This window comes from Clytia hemisphaerica, unplaced genomic scaffold (genome assembly GCF_902728285.1).
Source record: "Clytia hemisphaerica strain Z4C2 unplaced genomic scaffold, Clytia hemisphaerica genome assembly, whole genome shotgun sequence".
Classification (NCBI taxonomy): Eukaryota; Metazoa; Cnidaria; class Hydrozoa; order Leptothecata; family Clytiidae; genus Clytia; species Clytia hemisphaerica.
Genome location: NW_027103875.1, coordinates 82,398 through 88,397, shown reverse-complemented (window position 1 = coordinate 88,397; position 6,000 = coordinate 82,398).

The window sequence follows — 6,000 nt, the reverse complement described above, 5'->3', positions numbered from 1 at the left end:
TAACAAACAGAAAACCATGACTAGACCATTTTATTTCAAATTCTGGAGGTATTTTCTTGTTTTTGTTATAGTTTCATAAACTTTGATCGAAATTTAGAAAGCATTTTATGGTTTTTATATTTTCATATAATTTTTGAAAGCGAAAGGTGAAAAAAATTCAAGATGGTGAAATCCTTTAGTCTACTTCACTGGACTCAGCGTCATCAAAATCATCAGAAAGCAAAGTTCAGTCAGAAGTAGACTCTAGTCTAGGGTCACCAGGGCTGACCAAAAACAAAGATCTGCTATCAAGAGCCTTTAAATTGATGTTTGGACTCAAATAAATACGTCATTGAAATAAAAAGATGTAATTTGATTATTGACATGTACTTTTTTCTTAACCCCATAGAACCATAGAACATACACTCTTGTCTCATCGAGCTGGAGGGAATTCTACTGGTCTACTGGTCAATAGCTGATAAATGAAGGAGATAAACTCCCGTTTCGATTAACTAACTGCCTGTTTAAGGGATCTGACCATAGTCCAGAAATTGATTTTGGTATTTGAACAAAAAAGTTATATTTCAGGTTCCTTAACACTTTTAACAAAGAATTGCCTTTATAAATTGCTTTTTAATCGAATCCCTTAAGAGTAATTAAGAATTTAATTGCAAAAATGACGTTATGAACTTTAAAAAGATGTTAATAATATGTTGCATCACCCTCTTTTACAAAAAGTGCTTAGTTTTAATGGGTAATTAACTTTTTTGTTTCAAAATTTCTTTACACTGTCCGCAAAGAATTGAACTATTTTAAATTTTGCGAAATATTTTTCTAAAACGATGTGTCAAAAGTTATGACTGTTTTTTTAAGCAAAATCCAGATGAAAAATTGATGAAAAACCACTATTTTGAAGATTTTGAGACAAAGAAGCATTTACAAAAATTTTCCGCAAAAATTTTTATTGTTCGGTAAAAGATACACCATCTACTGCAAAAAATTTTTCAAAATGTTTTTTCTTTGCCGAAACTAAGCTCTTTAAAGTTGAAATACTCTTCCTCGCAAAAGTCTTCATTTTCTTCTTTGTCAAATTTTTCAATGCAATTTTTGAATTTGAATATTCAGGAATAGTTTGTCTAACAGAAAATGTATAACATGCCATAGTTTTGTTGATTACATCAGTCAGAAAACACATTTTAAACACGGCAATTATGAAAAATTCACTATGGTCAGAGCCCTTAAGGAGATTTAAATCTCAAAACATCTCTTTCTAACAGACCTTGTATTGTAACCGATGTCCGTCCGTTTGTCTGTTATCAGCTTTTTTCGGGATCGGCTCAATAGTTTTCTCTGATTTTTGCACAGTGATACAAAATGATGATGCCCAAAACGACCCAAGAATTTAGAACCACCCACCTTCGCAATGTTCACCACTCCGTTCCTATTAGGAACCTCCGTTTATTTACTCTCGAAAATGTTTTCAACTATTAAAAGCTGAATCACTCTTTACAGCCTCGTTTTGTTATACAATTACATAATTTTGGGTTTTTAGGCAATCTCCGACCCCCGGTAATTAGCCCCCCCCCCCCCGTTTATTGTATTTTGAAAGATTTCACCCCCTACTATTTGGGACCTGAAAGAGGTTTGATAGCAAATAAAACGGTTTTATTGAGATTTTCTATCAAATCATCCTTGTGGTTAGATTGTTGACATCGAAACTATGTCATTGCGAAATGGATAGACAGAGGAAAAATGTATCATCACGTTGCGGCTATCACGAGACGGAAATTGCATTTTCCCCCTTTTTTCTTAGAAAAATACAAAAGATCTATCAATATTTCAATGACTTTATCGTAAGACCAAAATTGAACGATAGTTAGATTACATACATCTGTAGGCTGCTGGCATCCACTAACGGATTCGTGCTTCTTATACTACCTGGGGTTTTGTAGAGGTCTGCGATTCAGACTAATGAATCTGTATCTGTTTAGTTCTGTTTTAGTTCTTGTAGAAAATTTTATCTGACTTGCTAAAGTTCTGAAAATTTTCTACTGGGAAACTGACCCACAAATCCAAGTTAGGTATTAATTGATGTTTAAGGGCTCTGACCATAGTCAAAAGATCGGTTATGAGATTTGAAGATAAAACTTGTGCTTTGAGTTCTTTTACCAAAGAACTGTCTTTATAAGTGTTATAAGTTCTTTGTGAATTTACTCTATCAAGAGTAATTAGCAATTTAATTATAAAAATGACGTCATGAACCTTAAAAAGACGTTAATAAAATGTTATACTAGCAAGTAGCTGTCGCTAAGAATGCCCCGCAGAGCTTCCTTTCGAAATATCCCCAAGTAAGCAAAATAACGCATGTGTAGATTTTAAATTCGTTTTATCGATAAAATTTAAGTCGGGGGAAGAAGGACTAGTTTCAACTTTACTTTTGAGATGACATGCGATATAGACGGTCGCTCACATCTCAAAAAGAGAAGTTATCGCTCACATGTTATCACAGTGGAAACGCCAAAAATTCTTTTGATTGATTTGATTCTTATAAAGTAAACACTTATAATAAAAATAAATATGCTCATCTTTTTCGCCATACTTTGTTTACTTTATAAGAACTAATTACAGAAAGGCATATTGCCTTAAATCAAGAGTTATTGATTTGATTCTTATAAAGTAGATGCTTATAATAAAATTAAACATGCTCATCTTTTTCGCCATCTTTTGTTTACTTTCTAATAACTAATAACCGAAAGATATATTGCCTTCAATCAAGAGTTATTGATTTGATTCTTATAAAAAAATGCTTATAATAAAAATAAATATGCTCATCTTTTTCGCCATCCATTGTTTACTTTGTAAGAACTAATAACCGAAAGGCATATCGCCTACAATCAAGCGTTATTGATTTGATTCTTATAAAGTAGATGCTTATAATAAAAATAAGTATGCTCAATTTTTTCGCCATCCTTTGTTTACTTTCTAAGAACTAATTACCGAAAGGTATATTGCCTTCAATCAAGAGTTATTGATTTGAAATACCAAACGAAAGAGATATAATATTAGGTGCGCGCGAACATTTTTTAACCGCGGCGGCCTGCTCAGAATCGGAAGAAACAACATGAACATGAATATTTTTCTGGCGAGCAAGTCCGCTACGTGAAGCAACAAAAGCCCCTGCGGGGCAATTACCCTCTTTTACAAAAGGTGCTTAGTTTTAATGGGTAATTAACCTTTTTCTTTCAAAATTTTTTCAAATTGGTTGCAAAGAACTTGAATTATTGAACTATTTGAAATGTTTCGGAAAAATTTTCTAAGTTGATGTACCAAAAATTAGAACGAAAAATTGGTCAAAAGCCACAATTTATAAGATTTTGAAATAGAGAAGCTTTTACAAAAATTTTCCGAAAATAGATTCTTAGTTTAGTTAAAGATACACCATCTAGTACAAAAGTTTTATGCAAATGTTTTTTCTTCGCCGAAAATAAGGTCTTCAAAGTTGAAATACTTATGTCTTCGCAAAAGTCTTCATTTTCTTTTTCGTCAATTTTCATTCCCGGGGGGGGGGGGTACTAGGGCAAAATGGGTTGCGGAGATGCTCCGCTGGTCAGGGTACCTTTTTTAACCTCCACGAGTCCCAGGTAGGGTCGCAAAAACACCAAAATAGAAAAATCAGTCCCTCGTAGGGTGTCTATTTCTGGAAAATTCTGGGAAAAAGTAGCACATTTTGGAATTTCAGTCCCATTCAGGGTCACCTTTTTCACAAATTTCGAGTCCCACGTAGGGTTCATTTTTCGAACTTCAGCGGAGCACCCCCGTCGGTCGACAAGGGTAGTACCCCCCGGGTTTCTTTTATTGCAATTTTTAGATTTTTAGATTCAGGAATAGTTGTCCTAACAGAAAATATGTAACATGCTATAGTTTTGTTCGTTACATCAGTCAGAAAAACACATTTTATTCACGATAAATATGAAAATTTCACTATGGTCAGAGCCCTTAAGTACATGCAAATAGAACCCGATAAAAGCATTTGCATTTGTTTGTTAAGCAGGTTAAGTTTATTTAGGCTTTCTCACCATTGCAAGAGCGTCACACATGATGTCTAACCTCTGTTCAATGAGTTTTCACTACAATTATACAAACGCCTGATTGCAAACAACTCTCGTTGCGGCTCATTTTATCGCATTTAATCCTATTCTAGTACTTTCACTGTCAAAAATACGACGATTGGCATTGAGTTTCTGATTTGTTTTGATAAAATAACGCCTTCCAAACAAAGAGAAAAAGTTTTTAATTTCTAATTGTACATATAGCTCTTCGCAAGCGTTGAACCAGATCCGGATGAGTTCCACCACCTGGGAAGTCGGATGTTATTCCTTTTTGATTTTTTATATCTTTACATTGTATAGGGTCTGTCTTTCTCAGGTGTATAAGCAACGAAGAAAATGTAATCAAATACACCTTTTCGACTGTAGCCACCAATTACCGCGCGGGCATTTTTTGCCCATTTTACTATCCTAAAATCGTCCCAGTTTTTTATTTTTCGCACCTATAGATAATAGAAAAATGTCTCAAAAAAGGATTGAGCCGAGTTTAATCAGGTAATTGAATAATTAAGTGCCACGCGCCTGATTGCGCGAAAAGATGTATAGAGCACCTGGCCCGTGGGGGAGGGGTACTAGGGCAAAATGGGTTACGGGGATGCACCCGTAGGTAGGGTCACAAAAACACCAAAATAGAAAAATCAATCCCTCGTATGGTGCCTTTTTTGGAAAGTTTGGAGAAAAAGTAGCAAATTTGAGAACGTTTTGGAATTTCAGTCCCATTCAGGGTCAATTTTTTCGCAAATTTCGGCAAAATTAAATAAAAACGAGTCCCACGTATAGTAGGGTCCATTTTTCGAACCTCAGCGGAGCATCCCCGTCGGTTGGCAAGGGTAGTCCCCCCGGGATACCTGGTCTCGATAGCCTTCCTCGCTCGATGATATCTGGATACGTTTACGCTTCGTAAACAAGAATTTTCGACATTGCCATTCGACGTTCTAAAAAGTTTTCGGCCATCAGAATAGGTAAACAAACACTGATGCATTAAAAATTGTTAAACGTAGACAACTGTCAACATTGATTTATCCGTCGTGTGCTTTGGGGTTTGCGAAATGACGGGTACGTCCGAGTCAAACTTTCAAAATCGACCCTTGGAGAAACTGAATTTCGAAAATGTTGTCCATTATTCGACATTTTTCGACTATTTTCTCAAAATTTTACTTTGGCCAAAATTTCCAAATTTCAAGAATCTATGACCCGTTGAGGGAGTAGGATTTTTGATTTTCGTAATTTTGGAAATTTACAGCTTACAAACTTACAGCTTTATAGATACTCAATTGATTTTTAATATTTATCTCCCCCACAAGACAAAACCTTTAATGTCAGCCAAAATCACTCTTGTAAAACAACATATTTGCGTAATCTCTATATAAGTGATCAATGGCGAGTTTCAATTTTTTTTTTGGTCTCGAAATCGTTATGAAAATTACAGCGAACATAATCAAAAGAAACAGGAAAAAAATAGAATTATTTCAGATAGAAACAAAAATTTCTCGAAAATCGTAAATTGGAAAATTTTTCTAGAAAAGGATTGAGCATTGGAGGAATTTAGTAGTCCGACGTCAGTGGAAAAAAGATACCTTGATAAAAACCAGTATAAATTTACTTAATTGGATGTGAAGCTTTTTGATGAGAAAAATTCCAAGGATGTGAAAAGGACACTTAAGTGTTTGTTGGCGTCAAACAAGTGTTGATGTCATTTCAAAACTCAAGCAGTAAAAAAGATCAAATATCGTAAAAAACATTTTCTGTCGATGATAATGTTATATCTGTGAACTTAATTTAAACGCGAAATTTGACCCTTGCAAGATTAAAACATATCCAACCTTGGACCTATATTGAATCTATACCTATTTCGGTCATTACTTTACTTACGATTTACTATCCAAAAGTTTCTGAGCCCTAATTGGTTAACTTG